This window comes from Triticum dicoccoides, chromosome 2B (genome assembly GCF_002162155.2).
Source record: "Triticum dicoccoides isolate Atlit2015 ecotype Zavitan chromosome 2B, WEW_v2.0, whole genome shotgun sequence".
In the NCBI taxonomy this organism is placed as follows: domain Eukaryota; kingdom Viridiplantae; phylum Streptophyta; class Magnoliopsida; order Poales; family Poaceae; genus Triticum; species Triticum dicoccoides.
The window spans coordinates 13,473,510-13,494,874 of NC_041383.1; the positions used below are offsets into that span (position 1 = coordinate 13,473,510).

A 21,365-nucleotide genomic window follows, 5' to 3' on the forward strand; every position below is an offset into this window, starting at 1 on the left:
CACCGCGTCTCCTTGCAACGGCATCGCACCGTCGTCGTGGCGGCATCGCACCGCCGTCTCCTCCTAGCGGCATCGCACCGCAACCACCTGTCCGTGCGGCATCACACCGCCAAACACCTGCTTGTCGTGGACGACGCCGTCGCAGCGCCGGACACCACCGTGCACCATCTTGTCGTGGTCGACGCCGTCGCAGCGCCGGACACCACCATGCACCATCTTGTCGTGGTTGACGCCATCGCAGCCGTTGCCTCCGCCCAGCACCACGGCGGCCACCATAGCCGCCGGCACCATCGTCGCCGCCACGGATTAACAAGGCTCTGATGCCAATTGTTGGCGCCGCCTCCCGCAGCGCCGCACTTCATCTTCTTCCTCGAGTTGCCTCTCACAACTCTCACTTGTGTTTCTCTCTTCTCAAGAACACAAGAAGATGAAGATACCAACGACCATGCGTGCGGCAGACGTAGCCTTTTTTACATCGTCTAAGATGTTGTGTTTATATTTGATATTCAACAAGGTATGTACCTGCTGGGAACAAGACTGGGAAACCACTCTCCCTGAGCAACCTGAACCTCAAGGCCGCAGAAGCAACATCACCTTCATCATCGTCCCCGCTACACCGATGAGGTTTGCAGTGGACGGAGCTGAGGATACCAACGATCTCGTCGTAGAAGTGGTAGGCGATGCCAAGGCGTTGCATCGTGTCGACGAGCCTAAGCATTGGATGTTGCTCGTCACCTCGGCTCACCGCCAACAGGCGCTCCCTTATGCTGGCCTTCAGCTTATCGTGGCCCCTAGCTCGTGACCCGACCTGTAGAGATGTCATCCATGCATGGCTATAAAGTACATACACCATACGTATCAGTTTACATATTATTTTCATCTATATATGTTCAGCTAATATATATTTGATCCGCCTACTTTCATGTGGTTTTAGCAACCTGGGGTAACTCTCATTAAAGATAACTAGGTAAATGCCCCGCGCGTTGCTGCGGGATGTTATTGTGTAAAACTTTAAAAAATTCATGATGTGTATTCTAAAGGATAAATAAAGAGACAAGAAAGAAAATTACAGGAAGCTTTTTGAGCTCACGTAAACCACCGTTACAAAATACTATATAAGAAGTTACTGGGGTGGGATGTTTTTGAGCTCACGTAAACCACCGTTACAAAATACTATATAAGAAGTTACTGTCATACTTAAATGAAATTACAGGATGCTTTACAAAGCAGTGAAACAACTATAGTAAGAAATTCAATCTGCAAAGCTAACTTCTTTGGCACGCAAACACATGTACCACATGACATGAGGTAATGAGGACATTTTGGCATAGTTTGAATATACATTTATATAACTAATGAAATCAATTTAAGTAAACTTGTTATATTGTACGAAGATAGATGCATACCCAGAGGCAAATTAGCTTCTGTTGCAGTGATGTGAAGTTGATTCTAGTACAAACACATGCAAAAGGACACAGTATGGAGAAATTTAAGTAAATTGAATTGATAACCATATTCATTTTTTGCAAACCAATTTACTATGCATAATTTGTTGCACAGAGGGATATCCAGATTTTCGCATATAGGTATATCTAGAACAGATGACCAGAACCATCCTTTTTTTTCCTGCGAGACAACTTGTACATAGCAAAAAAATACGGCATGGCTGGCAACTCGGTATGCATGCTTAAATCTTTGTTCCGGCAGTTTGAGCATCAGATGTACTCCCTCCGTTCCAAATTACTCGTCCCTCCGTTCCAAATTACTCGTCGTGGTTTTAGTTCAAATTTGAACTAAAACCACGACGAGTAATTTGGACGAGTAATTTGGAACGGAGGGAGTATAGCTACTGTTTAGGAGATATTGGGTAGCTAGTATACAAAATAGAGACGACCATGGTAGATGAATGTAAGAAGAATAACCATATAGATTAACAGGAAGAAGACTGGGTATAAGACACTTGGTAGTGTACCAATAGATTTAGTGCTGGTAAATAATAATGTCAGGTGACAACATATTATATACACTTATTGCTTCAGCAACAACGCTCGCTTGTTTCGATTTTCAACAAACAACTTATGGCTAGACATTACAAAAGAATCTGTAGAGAGGACATGTCACATGTAGCAATAATTGAAGCATAGATCAAAGCTTCTCTCAATACTTATCGTTTGATCCTAATCTATGATGGATATTGTTTCAAAATCAAGTAGAAATTCCATCAATAATCAAAATGACCTACAGACACAATAAATAAAATGGATCAAGAAATTGGGAATTAATAGAAACCATGAATTTGGGATCTGTATTTACCTCCCAAGAAGAGTATGAATATGAATATATCATATATCATACCTATCAATAAGAGACACCGGTAACTATTCATATGGTGCTAGGTAGATAACTGATATCCATAAGAAAAACTTATTGAACTCCTTCTGTTCCGAAATTGCAAAACATGAGACTACTACCTGAAAGAAACTTGTTATCACTAATTGTAGCAAAGATTAAGAGACATACAGAGTAGATGGTGTATCATAAAGATTACCTAGATTTATTTTTAACCGTTATCTGCTTCCAATTCATCAAAGGCTTTGGATTAAAACAACTGCACAGGCAAACATGATAATGATTAGGGATTTAAATAGTCAAGCTATTGTAGCCCGAGATGTTGTCACATGTAGCTGCTATAGATATAGTTTTACAGTATAGAAATACCGTCGACTTTTGCGGAAGAATTTGGGGACACCTGAATTATTTTCTAACTCATGATGTGTTATGCTGTTCACCTGAGCCTATTTTGTCCATCTAGCGCTCAACCTGCTGTATGTTACTCAAGGGGGCGTTGTTTATCGTTCAGCTTCAGGCACTGGAGCTGGCGTTTGTTAACCAAGGGGTCCAGATTTTGAACTGGTGAGTTTCTGTTCTCTCTGAAAGCAGAGGCTCGGGAATGAGAATTATGATAAAAAATATATCCCGACCTTTGCAAGAAAGTCGTTGAATAAAACAGGAGAGGAGAAAAATACAACAGCGTTATAAAGACAATGAGCTTCATGCCTACCGATTGGAATCTCTTGCCCGAAAACTGCAGCCACATAATGAACTATTGATGCAAAATCAAAGACGATGAAAAAACAGGATGCGTACGATGGCAAATATATGTTTAAATTGACCAAAATAATAATGTGAATCCTGGAATACAAATAAGATCGAAAATATGTAGGACTGAGATGGAAGATAAATCACATTGTCGACACCTGAGTGGTCACAAATATCGCAATGTATAGCCAGCGTTCCAGCCGGTGCTAGTCGATGCCAGCATCATGATGGTAGAACTCACCCTATGTCTCACGTCCGTCACCGTTGTGGTCCTCCGGTGGGTGCTATTTTCCAGGAAGATGGTGATTCTGTTGATTGTGTCTTCCAGGAAAGTTGACATGGAGGTATTGCGGAGCATGGTGAACCACAGGATCCTCTTGGTGGTGATCTACATACCTGCTGAACAGATCTCACGAGCGGCCATGAGAGCTTCCAGATGGTCCTCCAAGGCACAGAGTCATGGCATAGGAGAATAAATAGGTAGCCGGTCGTTTACATCGGCAGCCCGATGGTCGGCTGCCTCACCTTCTCCTTAATTATGTGGTGCATGCACCTGTGCGATGCGGAAACGTCTTACCCTTCGAGGGGGGCGTGGTACGTGTTATATAGGGGATTGCGAGTCCCTGATACGCGTACAATTCTGTTGGAGATACATAACTTGAGGGAGAAGAAGTATAGGAGATAAGAAGCATAGTTACAACCGAATACAGAATTTAAACTACCCATGCGGCTATCTATCTTATCTATATCCTCATACATATCTTGTTTGACACCCTCCCTTAATCACAACTTCATCAAGTTGAGATTATGCTTGAAATCTTCAAAACTCCTTGTAGGCAAAGCTTTTGTAAACCCATCTGCCACTTGATCCCGTGAATGAATAAAACGAATGTCCAAGAGTTTATTAGCAACTCTCTCTCTGACAAAGTGGAAATCTATTTCAATGTGCTTTGTTCTGGCATGAAACACTGGGTTTGCAGAAAAATAGGTGGCACCAAGATTATCACACCATAAGCATGGAGCTTGAGAGCTTTTCACACCTAACTCCTTCAAGATTGACTGTACCGAGATGATTTCTGCTGTTGCATTGGCCAAGGCCTTGTATTCTGCTTCAGTGCTTGATCGGGACACTTTGGCTTGTTTTCTGGCACACCATGATATAAGGTTGGGTCCAAAAAATACTGCAAAGCCACCACTGGAGCGTCTGTCATCCAAGCATCCTGCCCAATCTGAATCAGAAAAGGCACTAACAAGAGTAGAAGGTGACTTGCTGAAGTTTAGACCAACATTCAAAGTATACTGGACATATCTGACAATGCGCTTAGCTGCAGTCAAGTGAACTGTGGTAGGTGCATGTAGGAACTGGCATACTTTGTTGACAGCAAAGGAAATATCTGGCCTGGTCAATGTGAAGTACTGAAGTGCACCTACAAGACTTATGTATTTTGTACTATCCTCTGGACCCAAAAGTGTTCCCTCTGTAAGAGATAATTTTTCTGTACTAGAGAGAGGAGTGGGTGTGGGTTTACAACCTTGCAGACCTGCCTTCCTTACCAAATCTGTGGCATATTTTTCTTGAGAAAGATGTAGCCCATCCTTGTGCTGCTTCACCTCAATTCCTAGGAAATAATGCAATTCTCCTAGATCCTTGAGAGCAAATCCAGCACCTAAATCCTTCAAGAGTCCTGATATTGCCTCATTAGATGAACTCGTGACAATAATATCATCAACATATATGAGAACAAACATGGAGGTGTTGAACTTGTTATAAATGAACAAGGAGGTGTCAGATTTGGAAGGGATAAAGCCAAGTGTCTGCATCTTTTTACTGAGATGGGAATACCATGCCCTTGGAGCTTGTTTCAGTCCATATAATGCTTTATCTAGCTTGCACACATAGGAAGGTGTATGTTTGCTTTCAAACCCAGGAGTTGTTTCATGTACACTTCCTCTTCCAGAACACCGTGAAGAAACGCGTTCTGTACGTCTAATTGTCGAAGGCTCCATCCCCTGGAAACAGCAATAGACAGTACGAGACGAAGGGTAGCAGCTTTTACAACTGGACTAAAAGTATCCTCGTAGTCTATGCCATACCGTTGCTTGAAGCCTTTTGCAACTAGTCTAGCCTTATAGCGATCAATGGTTCCATCAGACTTTCTCTTAATTCTGAATACCCACTTGCAGTCAATGAGGTTTTTACCTTGCTTGGGGGGAACCAAGTGCCACGTTTTATTTCTTTCAAGTGCCTTATATTCTTCTACCATTGCCTTTTTCCACCTGTCATCACTGAGAGCCTCTTCAATTGTGTTGGGCTCACCTGCTTCACCTGTGGAACAAACTAGACCATATTTGGTTATGTGTTTGTAATTTTTCGGTTGAATCAAACCTTGCTGTAGTCTTGTGCGGCGTTTTGATGAAGCAGCTCGATCTGCAGCCATAGAGGATCTCGCAGGAGCCAGATCAGCAGCAGAACTCGAGGAAGATTCGCCCGCCACCGTCAGTTCTGGTGCATGGGATTTTCTATGGCTGTGGCCCGAGGTGATGGTGGGGGAGACGCCGCAGGGGCCGCAGACGATCTAGGGGCGCCGACTGGCTCATCATGAGCGCGTGATTGCGCGGGCCCGCTTGAATCAGGAGCTGACCCCACATCCGCCTGGTGCGTGAGGCCGTGCCGCTTGTAGCAAGCCGGTTGGTCTGCGAAGCGTGTGCGGTCTGGGCCAACGTCGCGCTGCCACGTGGCGGCTGGAGACCGATGCGTCCTGGAGGGCGCGTCACGCCCTGTCGGAGGGGGCCGCGCGTCATGCAGCGGGCTGCTGGAGCCCACACGGCCGACCGCGCCTGGTGCATCCGACGTTGCTGTGCGGCTGGTCGTTGGCACGGATCCCAGATGCGATTGCCTGGGCATCTGCAGCTCCGATCCCGAGGGGGATTTGCTTCCCTCGCCACGACACATGTGATGAGGGCCATCTGGATGGATTTCTTCACCGTTTGGGTTGATTTCTTCGCCATTTTCTTCTCTGTTTTCATAGTGTGGTGCTCCTGTAACATCATCAGGTGACTCATGCACAAGAGGGTTAGCCAACATATGATCACAACAATTATCAACACCCCCTTGATCATAACCAGAGAGACTTGGAGGAAGCAAGAGAATTTCTTTTTGAAGTAGAGCACCAGCGTTTGGATGAAGATCAGAAAAAGGGAATTTGGTCTCATCAAAAACCACGTCACGTGATATATAGACTCGACCAGTGGAGATGTCAAGGCACTTTACACCTTTGTGTTGGGCACTGTATCCAAGGAAAGCACATTGGATTGATCGAAATATGAGCTTGCGTTTGTTGTATGGGCGTAGGTTAGGCCAGTACGCACACCCAAACACACGAAGAGTGGAATAGTCAGGTTTGACATGAAGAAGACGTTCTACTGGAGTTTCATTATTTATGACACGACTAGGAAGCATGTTGATAATGTGAACAGCAGTAAGAAACGCTTCGTCCCAAAACTTTAATGTCATGGACGCATGAGCTAAAAGAGCAAGACCAACTTCAACAATGTGACGGTGTTTATGCTCAGCTGAGCCGTTTTGTTGGTGAGCGTGGGGGCATGACACATGGTGTGAGATGCCAAGGGTTTGGAAGAAGGAGTTCAACTTCTCGTATTCCCCTCCCCAATCGGATTGGACAGCGATGATTTTGGAATCAAATTTACGCTCAACAAGTGCTTGAAAATTTTTAAACACTTGGAAAATGTCGGATCTTTTCTTAAGAAGATAGATCCATGAAAACTTCCTATAGTCATCAATAAAGCTTACGTAATAAGTGTGTCGACCAACAGAACTAGGGGCCGGTCCCCAAACATCAGAAAAAATCAATTGCAATGGTTGAGTAGACACACTAGTAGAAATTGGATAGGGGAGCTGATGACTCTTAGCTCGCTGACAAGAATCACAAATAGTTTCAACATTGCGCTCACCAACATACGGGAGCTTATTTTTCCTAAGAAGTTTTTCAACTAAAGCAAAATAAGCATGTCCTAAACGATCGTGCCATCGTGTTGACGAGAGTTTGACAACACCAAAAGCCTGTTTATTGAATCTTGTGCGCTTCGGAATCAACGGGTAAAGCCCTCGAACACATCTACCTCGATAGAGGATTCTCTTCGTGGCCTGATCCTTGATCAAAAAGAAATATGGATGAAATTCGAGAAAAAACGTGATTATCAAGAGCAATTCTATGAACAGAGAGAAGGCTTTTATTGGCACTAGGAACATGCAAGATTTTGTTAAGATGAATTTTTCTTTGGGGGGTATGAAAAATTGAGTGACCAATGTGGTTAATCCTCATACCTTCACCACTAGCTGTGTGGATTTGATCCTTGCCACGATATTTTTCCTTCATTGTCACCTTTTCAAGTTCATTGGTGATGTGGTTGGTGGCACCACTGTCGACGTACCAGTTGGTGTCGATTCCATAGGAGCCATCCGCAGCAGCAGCAAGTTTGTCCTCGTCTTGGGAGGAGTCGTCGTCGTCGTCGTAGCGATACCAGCAGTCTTTGGCCGTATGCCCTAGCTTACCACAGATTTGGCAGCGAGGTGCATCTGGCCGTGACCTGGTGGAGCCACCGCGACGGCCCCTATTCTTGCCAGAAGAGGGCCGCCCGCCGCCGCCGCGAGTGCTGGAGTTGCTGTTGCCGTGTCCCCCGCCCGAGGCCTTGCCCCTGTTGCGAGGTGACCCACGCCGATGAGAGGAGCCGCCGCCGCGGCCACAAAAAGCGGCGTTGGCTGACGACTTGAAGCCGCCCGAGGACTGGAAGAGCGTCACGCGCTGGTCGAAGTTGCTCATCATGGAGAAGAGCTCGTCGAGGGAGACAGGCACGATGCGGGCGTCGAGGGCAGACACCAGGGGCTGGTAGTCCATGTCCAACCCATGGAGGATGTAGGAGACAAGCTCGTCATCTTGCAGAGGATTGCCGGCCGCGGCGAGTTCGTCCGTGAGGCCGCGCATGTGGGCGAAGTAGGTGGCGACGGACTGGTTCCCCTTCTGCGCGTTGATGAGGGTCGTGCGGATGGTGTTCACCCGGCTGAGGGACTGCGACGAAAACATGCCCGCCAGAGCAGCCCAGAGCGCGGATGACGTGGTGATTGCGGTCACCTGCACAAGAACCTCTTTGGACAGATTGTTGAGCAGATAACCAAGTACCTGCTGGTCCTCCCGTACCCAGATTGGGTGGAGAGTGTTGGGCGTCAAGGACTCCTTCCCGTCTTTGTCCTTGATGACGAGGAGTCGGGCCGACTCCGGTGTGGTGCCGTCGGCATAGCCAAAGACACCGGCGCCCCGCAGCTGAGGCACGATCTGGGCGCGCCACAGAACATAGTTCGTGCGGGTAAGCTTCTCCGTGACCTGTTGGTTGAGGTTTGGGTGGGAGGAGCCGGAGGAAGACATGGCTAGGGCACTAATGGCGATGAGCTAGGCTAGATGAGATTGGAAGAGGAGGCTCTGTATACCATGTGCGATGCGGAAACGTCTTACCCTTCGTGGGGGATGTGGTACGTGTTATATAGAGGATTGCGAGTCCCTGATACGCGTACAATTTTGTTGGAGATACATAACTTGAGGGAGAAGAAGTATAGGAGATAAGAAGCATAGTTACAACCGAATACAGAATTTAAACTACCCATGCGGCTATCTATCTTATCTATCTCCTCATACATATCTTGTTTGACAGCACCTAGTGCCGAGAGGAGAGGAAGGGACAAAGCTGCATGTTGGAGGGTGGCCCTCTGCCCGGTTGCCTTGGTAGCCGACTGGTCGTCTGCTTCGCCGGTTTGTGTATATGCATCCAGTGCTGTGATAGAGGAAAGGTCAAATACAACCGTACGAAGCTACAATAGCAGTAACTACTGCACTGATGAGGATAGTACATAAGGCGCTCTATAGAAAATAATGACAACAACGAATGACGTGGCTTCATACCATATACTAGAAAAATTCAGTAGTGGGACGCATGTTGCTGATGTGGCATGAATGTTGATGTGGATAGCTTGCATGTTAAGAGAAATAAGTTAGTGGGGATGAACTATTTAGGTATTATAGATATGATAAACAAGAAATCAAAAAGAAAGTAAGAAATGTTCTCTCTGTGATCATGAGGAAACAATACATGATCTCTTCATTTCTTCTCTCCTTGCCACATAGACCGTATAATTCAGGTAGCATATAATCTGTTGCCGTCGACTAGCATAACAAAAAAAAATCGCAACCGGTAGTAGGCATTCCACACAAAAAAATGGATGTCTTCAAGTAGGAGACTATGTCTTTTTATGGATAATTGTAATTGCCAACATTATTTTTCATAAAAAAATATTCAAAAATATTGTAGCTTATTTTCAGAGAAAACACGTGGATCTGTATGGGATCATTCCTTTAGAGTATGAATGCTCAGTAGCACATGGCATTTGGGTGCAATCATTTGGTGACGGTTGCGTGGAAATTACTTACTAATTTTGTTGGAGTGTCATTAATAGGTTATGTGAATGGGTCATGTATTCTTTTTTCATGACTGCATATTGTCTTTATTATGTTTCACTACTCGGAACTATTGAATGCTTGAACTTCTTTTGATAAGGGCCCAACTAGAAACATGTCATCTGAAAAAATAATTTAATTCGGTCAGTTTTTCTCAGTATAGTACAACCGAAAATAGAATTGCACAAAATTTTGCAAGTTGAACTTTTTTTAGAGGAGCACTCAGCCCTTGCAAGACCAAAATAAAAGCACGCTAGATACTTGGACTTAGTCATAAACATAGCATAAGCTAACCCGATATGTGGTAAGACACAATACAAAGACTAACAATAGACTAACAAAAAAAATAAAGTTTTCCAAGAAAGAATGAATTAGTATAACTGGTATTACCCTTTAAAAAGAAATACAACGAAAAAAATAATGACAAAATGTGCCCACAAAAAAATTGTTTTTTATAGAATGCAAGAATAAGAATATACTAGTGGAATTTTCACAAAAGAATAGTTTCCTAAGAAGAAATGAATTAATAGCATTGATATTACCCTGAAAAAAGTAGAAAGAAAAAAACATTAAGGTTTTGTAAGAAAGGATGAATTAGTGAAATTGACATTACCCTTTAAGAAGAAATAAGAAAAACTTGCACACAACTTTGCGTGAACTTAGACCTTTTGTAATATGCAAAGAATAAGCATATAATTATGTGGTTTTCTTTGTCTAGTATAATTTATGCAGACATTATATAGTACTTGCGTCTATACATTTATACTAAACCAACATTCCAAAAATACTCATAAAAAAGAATAATCGACAAAAAGAAGAAAAAAAAAGTTAAGACTCACAAAAGAGGGAAAAAGGCATGGGCCAATGGGCTTCAAGCTCGGTAAGAAAATCGACTTATCCCAAACGGTGCCAAGTTGAAAATTCAGCATAATAAGCCATGAAAACAACACAAGGGAAGAAAAAATACAGCACGAATCTTGACAAGAATCAGCAGTCAGAAAATTAGCTTACCCAAATTTTAAAAAATAGGCAACTTAGATTTAGCTAAACTGTTTCAATAAAGACGGTTGTGTGCATCACAATGATGCAGAGGCCAGGCTGACCCCTTTTTAAAAAATATTTAATTCGTCTACTTGCATATTTGTATTGGGAGATGATGATCACCAGATCATGGTCATGATTATTGTGCGACAGAAGGAGGGAATCGTAGTCCCAGGAGCTGGGATGGTAGTTAGCCGACCGCCCAGCCGCCCCCAGTGATGATGACGAGCAGCGCACCTTTTCCGGCGACGTCAATGACGTCCGGAAGCATGCACTCGTCGTAGCTATTGCCGGCCGTAATTGACTCGCCATGGCGTTGTGCTGGGCAATCTAGCTATCTATTGCTTGGTGCGTTGAAGCAACTGGGGAGCGGTAGTTAGCACTAGCTAATTAAGGCACTGCTGGTTGTTGTTTGAGAGTAGCCAGAATACCTTTCAATTTATAGGCAAGTGAGCTAGGTAGCGAGCTAGCATGGGTGGCCCAGCCCGCGTCGAAATTGTGCAATGCCATTGAGGCAGTGAACCGGAATGTTTTCAACCACAGTTTTGCTTCGGTGACTCTCATGCATGATTGGTACATTTTGGCGATTAGTCAGGTGCAATGAAACCATATGCGTAACTCTAAAATTCCCCCTCTACATACCAGCGTCGTTCATTTATTTCTACTTCATAGTTTAGATGAGGAGAGTAGTTTTTCAGCTACCGGGTGCCTAGGCACCCTTTATGAACAGTAAATAAAAAAATTGAAACTTTGAAACATCAAAGATGATCAAACTTTGTAGGTGCTTGCAAGTTTTCATACCAAAAAACCATTCGAGGAGCTGTACACATGAAAAATATTTCAGTGCTTGAAGTTTTGAGCACTTTTAGCACTGAAATCTGAAACTAATTTGTACACCTTTCACTACATGATATTTTGGCATGAAAACTTGCAAGAACCTACAAAGTTTGACCATCTTATGTTGCAAAGTTTCAGAATTTTTATATATTTTATATTTTTTGAATTTACTGTTCATATGAGGTATCTAGGCACTCGGGAGCTATCACACCTTTTTGTTCAGATGAGTGATATCTCTTTCTCGGAAAGTTTTATTTATGAACTCTTTGCATATTTGAATTACTGGCTAAAGGATTTTCAAAACAAGACCAATATAGGATATATTTTAAACCTATAAAAATGATTTATTATATTCAACATGAAATGCTCTCTCTCTCTCTATCTCTCTCTCTCTCTCTTCATCCATCTCTCTCCCTCCCTCCCTCCCCCTCTCTCTCTCTCTAAAATCTACTATATTTCTACTCATGAAGAAAAAAATTGTATATCGATTGATGATGGTATGAATGGTGATTGTCCACCTGACGGTGATACAATAATTACTCTAGAAAATAAAGTGATTTTTTTAATATTTAGGAAGACAAGTAATTCTAGAAAATTAGAAATTAGTTTAGGACAGTATGGAGTATCAGAAGAATTTAGGAACATTCGTTAACAATTAAAAAAATATTTATTACTTTCTCCATTCCTTGATTTTAAATCATAATTAATATTTTTTGTTATAAATTATTTAATTTTAACTTTCCAATACTAAACATTTCCATAACATCTCATTCTCCTCACACATATTTTGTGATTTAGAGCTGCCTTATGTAGTATAATTAGTTATTATCATGCATATGATATTATCTCCATGGTGAATAATATCATTAGTTTGTATTTTAGATGATCTCATTTATTACTTTCTGTAACTTAGACTTGCACCTGATTGATTATCATACGGTATTATGATACTCCTTCCACCCAGGTTTTTTGGCCCCACGAGTCAAATCCGCGGGACCGGCGAGCAGTATTTGGAGCCAATTGTGGTTGGATGGTTAGAAGGGTAGTGGTAATTCAAGCTCACTAGGGATCAAACCCAAGGTTTGATACTTTGGTGTTTCATGAAGGCAGAATATTCCTTTAGTGTGAGGCGACGTATCCGTCGATAGCGAGGCGCTGTGCTAACTTCTTCAATCTCAAGACTCACCGGCTCACTATTTTGGAGGTGCTTGTAGGGGTAGGTTGTGTGTGCATGCATGTATAGGGTGAGTATATGTATGTGTTTGTGAGCGTCTGCATTTGTACCGTATTTCTAGAAAAATAAGCAGAGCTATTAGGGGTGGTATAGAGGAGATAATCTTGAAGCTAGTTATTCCTGATTTTCCGAAAGCTGCAACCGCCGCGTTGTATGCTCAATTGGCATTTTATGAGGTTGCATGATACTACCCTCCGACAGCCAACCGTGGAGGGTCTTATATGTTTCCTAAGATATCATTTTCTTCAGTTGTATACTTTCCATGGTTTTTAATGATGGTTTCCCATTTTTCTAGAAAATATTAATTTGGCCGCCAGTGTATGAAACCATCGGGACATCAAAGACCACACAACTTTATATGGTACATGGGGGACCAAATATATTTGGTACTTTTTTTTTTGAATTGTTTGGATTGCTTACCACACGAGTCAGGTCGAGCTTGACTGGTTGTGAAGTTTCACATGAAAACTAAACTCAGCCGATAGTTTTTATATTTCAGTATGAGCAATCAATATTTCAGTATGAGTAAGGTCGAGATTATTCGTGCAGTTTTTTTTAGAGGGAGAACAATGGTGCAGTTTAATTTAGGCTTGATCAGAATCCATTTGGTGAGTTAGAATGTCTTTTTTTTTCCTGTTACGTGCAAAACAGGCAAACTTGTGAAGATTTAGGATGTTACTAAACAGGCATCCGTGACCAGCAACATCGTACTAGTATACCCTCGCGTTGGACCTTACAAAACAGGTAAGATTCTCGTGGGCTAGCTTGTCTATCTTTTCAGATCTCTTCCACACACGGCGGCCAAATTCACTGTTTTGACCCTTTTTCGTTAGTTTAGCACGATCTGACCCTATATGCAAAAGTTTTTCGGATCTGACCCTTTTCCTACCGCCGTTGTCTATGGCGGTAGGGTAACACACCCTACCGGCAAGGCCTTTGGCGGTAGGACTTACCTGCACCGTCGTTTTCATTTTTTGCAGAAAGGACCCTACCGCCGCAGTCGATGGCGGTAGGACGTGTAACCCTACCGCCATAGCCTATGGTGGTAGGGTCCTTTTTGCAAAAAATAAATCTTTTATTGCATGCATGCCTTTATTATAATTACATGCATGCCCCTATCGCCAAAGACCACAGCGGTAGGGTTCTTTTCACATCGAACGGCCGTGACGGTGTAAGTAAGTCCTACCGCCAAAGGCCTTGGTGGTAGGATGTTTTACCTACCGCCATAGACAATGACGGTAGGAAAAGGGTCAGATCCGAAAAACTTTTGCACATAGGGTCAAATCGTGCTTAAGTTAAGGAAAATGGTCAAAACAGTGAATTTGGCCACACACGGCAAGCAACCAGCACAACACAAGTTGTTTTCCTGCCTCACACCTCACATGATACATAATACTGCATATGCGACAACATCGTACGATTATTCCCTTCCGTCGTTGTCCAGCTGCGCATAGCGTGGACCCGTACGTGGACATACGTTGTCTCCACCAGCTACTGATAATTCACACGTTACATAATTAACTTGCTTGTTTTTCAAACGTATATACTGGAGCCATCAAGGTTTTGATCCAACCGAGACATTCCCTCCCTTGGGGCCATGTAAGGAAGAAAGGGTCGGTGGCTTCCTTCATGTTTTTTGTCGTTGGAAGATACTCCCTCCGTCCTGAAATACTTGTCGGAGAAATGCATAAAAATGGATGTATCTAAAACTAAAATACGTCTAGGTACATCCATTCCTCCGACAAGTATTTCCGGACGGAGGGAGTACTTAGTTGTCGAAGTTGATGCTCAAGTTCAGACACTGCCCGGTTTAAGTTCAGCTATCAGCGCCTCTGTTCAAGATCAGACACAAGACACAACAACCCTTGACTCAGTCATTGACATGTGTAGCTTAAGTATTCTAATAGTTGATGATGTTAGGCTGCCTATTTCTTCCATAATGTGTAAAGTATTCCCAGATGTCTCTTGGATGAAATGGTGTTTGTTTATCCTTTATCTGTGCCTCAACTCTGAAAACATTTTATTTCTCGCTCTTGTTGAAGCATTTTGTGTTCTCAATTTTTTTTTTCGAAAAGGGGAATTCCCCGGCCTCTCCATCAGAATGATGCATACGGCCATCTTATTAACCAAGCAAAGATAGTGTCAACAAAGGTTCGAAGGTCTCCAAAACAGAAAAAGTAAAACAAGCTCACACAGAGCCATAGAGTGGCTAGAAACCACAACTAGCCAAAAAAAAGAGGCCACAACCGGCTGGCTACCAATGGATAAGTATACTAGATGCCTATCCTATTACATGACCGCCATCCAAACCGGTTGAATATATCCCGAGCTACCATCTCCCAGCGGATAGATCCAGTAACCAAATGCTCCCTGGCCTACGTCCGAGTGAGTGGCGACCACAAAAGGATCCGTGCCGTAGTTCAGAATATAACCTGCAAAAAGTGGATACATGATATTCTGTTAAAAACCAAATCATTTCTGCAAGTCCAGATAGTCCACAGCAACGCACAAACCCCAACCCGAATGTGTTTCGCTAAGTCAGGCTGAACCCCATTCAACCAAGTCCCAAATAAGGCGTTAACAGAATTCGGTGGTTTGATATTAAAAGCAATGTGAACCGTCTGCCAAAGGACTTTGGCCAACGGGCAATCAAAAAATAGGTGTTTTATAGTCTCATCCCGATCACAGAAGCTACACCTAGTCGGTCCTGTCCAATTACGCTTTAACAAATTGTCCTTGGTTAAAATAACTTGTTTGTGGATAAACCACATAAACACTTTTATTTTCAAAGGAACTTTGACATCCCAAACATGCTTGGAAGTAGGAATGGAGCTCGAATTAATAACATCAATATACATTGATTTAACTGTGAATACTCCAGACCTAGTCAGTTTCCAGCGTAATTCATCGGGTTGTTGGGAAAGCTGGACCTCCATCAGTCTCCTAACTAGACGGAGCCATTCTTCCCAACAATTGCCCGCCAGCGTCCGTCGGAACTGAATATTAAGGGGGATCGATTGAAAAACAGAATCTACGAACACCTCGCGTCGTTGAACAATACGGTACAACGAAGGGTACTGGATGGCCAAGGGCGTCTCGCCAAGCCAAGTATCCTCCCACAAACGTGTACAAGTACCGTTGCCAACAACAAACTTTGTCCTATTAAACAGAAGTTGTTTGACTTTCATTAGTCCTTTCCAAAAGGGTGAATCAGTCGGCCTGACTGAAACCTGGGACAGAGTTTTTGACTGAAGATACTTGTTGCGAAGGATTTGAGCCCACGTGGCATCAGTCTCCGAATAGAGCTTCCACAGCCACTTGCTAAGAAGGCATCTATTCTTGACTTCAAGGTTTTCTATACCAAGACCCCCTTGGTCTTTCGGTCTACAAATGATATCCCATTTAGCAAGCCAGTATTTTCTTTTGGTCTCATCACTCTGCCAAAAGAACCGCGATCGATAGAAGTCCAGTCCAACTGGGACCTCAAAGAACGATAGGAGAAACATAGGCATACTCGTGAGCACCGAGTTAATCAGGATCAACCGGCCTCCGTATGACATGAGCTTACCCTTCCAGCAACTCAGTTTCTTCTCAAATCGGTCCTCGATGCACTTCCATTCCTTGTTTGTCAGCCTACGATGGTGGATTGGAATACCTAAGTATGAGAACGGTAACTCTCCCAACTCGCACCCGAACAATTGCCTATATGCCTCCTGTTCGTCTTTGGCTCTACCAAAACAGAATAGCTCGCTCTTATTAAAGTTGATTTTTAGCCCTGTCAGTTGTTCAAATAGGCATAACACCAGCTTCATATTTCTCGCCTTCGCCAGGTCATGCTCCATAAAGATGATCGTGTCATCAGCGTATTGAAGAACGGAAACACCTCCATCAACAAGATGAGGTACTAATCCACCTACTTGACCACTTTCCTTAGCCCTACCTATCAAAATTGCTAACATATCTACGACAATGTTGAACAAGATAGGGGACATCGGATCTCCTTGTCTTAGGCCTTTATGTGTCTGGAAATAATGACCGACATCGTCATTTACTTTAATTCCCACACTACCTTTTTGCGTAAAAAATTCAACCTGTCTGCACCAGGCTTCATCAAAACCTTTCATATGCAATGACTGTTGGAGAAATGGCCATTTGACCTTATCATACGCTTTCTCGAAATCCACCTTAAAAATTACTCCATCTAATTTTTTGGAGTAGATTTCATGGAGCGTTTCATGCAGGACTACCACCCCTTCAAGGATATTTCTGTCCGGCATGAAAGCAGTTTGGGACTGTTGGACCACAGAATGTGCAATCTGTGTAAGCCTATTAGTCCCGACCTTGGTAAATATTTTGAAACTAACATTGAGGAGGCATATTGGTCTGAACTGCTCAATCCTCATAGCATCCGTTTTCTTAGGAAGCAAAGTGATAGTTCCAAAATTCAAATGAATAATTGAAGTTGTCCTGAGAACAAATCATGGAACATAGGTAACAAATCCCCCTTAATAATGTGCCAGCATCTTTTATAGAATTCGGCCGGAAACCCATCCGGTCCGGGCGCCTTATTGTTTTTCATCTGAGAAATTGCCTCAAACACCTCCTTCTCAGAGAACAGTGCGACCAGAATATCATTTTCGGCAGCCGAAAGGTGAGGCACATCCTCAGTCCTAGACTCATCGAGGGACACACAATTATCCTTCGGCGGTCCAAATAGCTGCTTGTAATACACGCTAATATATGTTTTTAGGTTATCCTGACCTAAAATCGTGCCCTCATCTTGTTCAAATTGGAAAATGCGCTTCTTTCGATGCTTGCCATTAGCAATTAAATGAAAGAATTGAGTATTGGCATCCCCTTGGACCACTTTGCGTACTTTAGCACGCAAAGCCCACTTCAACTCTTCTTCACGGAGCAGCTCTTTCAGCCTCTTCTCCGCCTCAAATTTAACCTGAAGCTCAGCTGGCAGCAAAATCGTGGATTCAGCCTTAATGTCGAGGGCCTGTATAAGAGAAAGAAGTCTATCCTTTTCAATCTTATACACACCACTTAGGTGCTTTGCCCAGCCCTGCAAGAAGCTTCTCAAGTGCCTAATCTTATTCTGCCAACGCTCGACCGCAGTCCTACCGCCTGTACCTCTATCCCATTCCCTGGCAATCAAGTCCAAAAAACCCTCTCGTTCGAACCAAGACATCTCGAAAGAAAAGGTATTTTTGTTACCCATGTGGTTAGGCTCCCCTGAATCCACGAATAATGGTGTGTGATCGGATATTCCCCTCGAAAGAGCTTGCACCGTAACCAGAGGGAACTTTTGTTCCCACTCTACGCTTGCAAGAACTCGATCAAGTTTTTTCATAGGTTGGGTTAGGCAGAGCATTTGCCCAGGTAAACTTTCTACCCGAAAGCTCAATCTCACTCAGATCCAAGCTTTCAATAATGGTATTAAACATAAACGACCATCGGCCGTCAAAGTTATCATTATTTTTCTCCTCTCTCCTCCTAATGATATTGAAATCCCCTCCAACCAAAAGTGGAAGCTGTTCCGATCCACAGATTCGAACAAGGTCCACTAGAAACTCTGGTTTAAGCTTAGGCTGTGCGGCACCATACACCGCCACCAACGCCCAGTTGAAACCATCTGATTTAGACCTGACTCGAAACTTGACCGCGAAGTCACCCATCACTACACTTCGGACCTCAAGCGAATCGCATCTCACACCAAGTAAGATACCACCCGATCTTCCTCGCAGGGGGAGGCAATGCCAATCGAAATCAATACCACCTACAAGAGAAGACAGAAACTGGGGCGCAAAGTTTTCTCTACCAGTCTCCGAAAGAGCAATGAAATCTAGTCGCTGCTCCAAAGCAGCCTCAGCAAGAAACCTTCTTTTAGCCAAGTCCTTTAGACCTCTGCTATTCCAAAAGATTCCTTTCATAATTCGTCATGGAATTTTTTAGTAGTACGAATTCTAGCACTCCTACGAACTACAGAATCGGGATAAATCTTCCGTTTCCACTTACGTTTTGGTTTAGTAGGCTGAGACGTCCGGTCCCCACAACCGGGTTCTACTGGAGCACCACCCTCATTCTCTATGGGCCCATCATCGTCCTCGGACTCATGGGTAGAGGGTGCTAGATCCGCACACAGACTATGAAGCACTCGCACCCCTAACGCATCAATCTCAACATCATTCATCGGCTTAACCGCTGCGAGATTACGAATAGTCTCTAAGCCCGTTCCGCCTCTAAGTCTAATAGATCATTTACCGAGTTGGAAATCTCACTATCACTATCTCCTAGTGAAACTCCTAATTGGTTTGCATTGTTTATAATCTCCTCATTAGAAAAATGCAATAACGAATTGGAGATATTGACGGACATACCAGAGGAAATCGCAGCATCTTGAAACTTGGCCGCCCTCATAGCGCACCGCTGCTGCATATCATCCACCTCCGGGTCCTCGAGGATGCGAGTGCTCATCCGATGCCCCGAAGAGTCGCGGATCCCGCCAAAAGCAACGACCTCCTCCCTGGTAAAGCCTCGCGCTAAATCCCTCAAAGGATCAACCGAAGGTACCGAAGGAGGCGGCTGCGGGCTCCCAGGCCCCCCAGCCACGAGGTCCACGGGAACGCGAGGGAAGGAGAAGGCGGGGGCCTCCTGCCCGCACCCTCCTCCCGCCCCCCCCAGCTGGCGCGGGAGATAGAACTGTTGGCGAAGGAGATACGGTCTGCCTGACCGCCGGAGAAGAAGGGAGAGCCAAGGCCGCCTGCCCCAGCTCCCCCTCCAACGCGTCTGAAAGCGCAAGCGTTGCCGCCCCAACCGGGGAGGCCAGAACCAAGGCCGCCTGCCTCGGGCTCACTCCCCTGACGCTGGCCACGCCCACCGGAACCTGCGCCACCGAAGGAGAAAAGGCCAAGTAGCCTCCCCCACTGCCGGCCATCGCCGGCGCCATCGAAGTTACCTGCGCCAGGCTAAGAGAAGGAGAGGCCGGGGCCACCTGCCCCAGACTCTCCTCCCCACACCGAACCACCGAGACTATCAGCATATCTCGGTCAGAAACCATGGTAAGAGAACACGTACCCACCGGAGGCTCCACCTCCCTAACCTCGCCCACCATCACAGGGCTAGCCACAGAATCAAACTCCAAAGGCGGAAGCATACACTCAAAGCTGTCACCAAAGTCCACTCTGTCACTCCAAAGCCTGGGAGGAGCCGATGCTGGCCCAAAGGACCCAAAACGCAGCGTGTTCATCGGTACCGCTGGAGTCGATGCCGGCTCAACTCTGGAACCATCACTAGGTAACTGAGCACCCAAACTCGACCCATTGGCCCTCTCCTCTGCTGCATCATTCTGATTCCCACGAGCACCGGCATCACCATCCCCCTCGTGCAAATCCATGGCAACCGCAGCAACCCCCTCGGCAAACAGCTCCGGATCCTCAAACTCGATCTCAAGAGGAAACACCTCTCCCCGATAAAACCAGTTAACCACGTCCGGGACAAACGCAATGTCCAAAACACCCACTAAGAGCCTGGCCACCCCCTGTGCTCTGGTAAAAGCCATGTCCACTTCCTCAGTCTTACCGACCATCGTACCCAAACTAGCCACAACTCTAACATCGGTCAAAGCTTCAGATGGGGCCCCTGAAAACCGCAGCCACACCTTTGTCAGCGGTTTGCCCTTAGGCTCCACCTTTTGCCACTCGTGAAATTCCAGGATGCACTTAGTACCAGGCACCTTACACAGCCCAAAACTCAACAGCTTCTGCAAATCATGTACCGTTGGGAAATCAACCCTAAAGACATTGTCCTCGATCTGAACGAGCTCCCACTGAAACTCACCTGGAGCCAGTTCCTGAAGCCTCTGCACAATCTGAGCTTCGGACACCACTTCGCGAGTAACTTTCACAATGCCAGTAGTCAAACTCTGGGTCTCAACAGGAATCTCCCTCGCTGCCGGGGACTCAAAGAAAGTGAGCTCAGCGCAATAAACTCCATACATAGTAAGCGATGGCGCCTGATCACGCATGGCCGGGCAATCCCCTCTACCATGAGCAATCTTACCACACAAGCTGCAGAGTTCTGCCAAGCACTCAGCAATAAAGTGGCCTTTCTCACCACATCGATAACACAATATCTTTTTTTTCTTGCGCGCCCCTTTGGACGCCCTCTCAGACTCAGCACTATTTCCTGCCTCCGCATTACCACTAGGAACAGGAACCTCTACATTGGCCAAAGCCGACACAACCTCCATAGCCTGACTAGGTAACTCAGCCGACTGCACTGGATCAACGACCATATCCGTAGCTTGATGATCAACCACGGGCGGTGGTGGGGGCTGTCTGTGGAACCGACCACGACCACCACCACGTCCACCCCCATGGCCACCACGATGGCCACGGTAACCACCTCTATGTCGGTTGTTCGGGCCCGAAGCCCCCTCGACAAAACCACCCGGCGGGCCAAGGAATGGTCTCGTTGCATGCCTCTCGCACGTAAACGGAGTCCTCCTCCGATGGCCTGTCAGCGACCAGCCCAGGAACCACCAGCCCACCTACGACCCCTTCGCTCTGGGCCTCATACCCAGCCGAAGGCGGCCCAGTGGCCACTGAAGGCCCAACAACGCCAAT

General features: G+C 44.9%; 1 pseudogene; it reads right to left on the bottom strand.

Annotated features, from left to right (window-relative positions):
- LOC119360222 overlaps positions 1 to 10,976 on the bottom strand; it is a 30,741-nt pseudogene extending 19,765 nt beyond the window's left edge.
- Between the last annotated feature and the right edge of the window lie 10,389 nt (positions 10,977 to 21,365).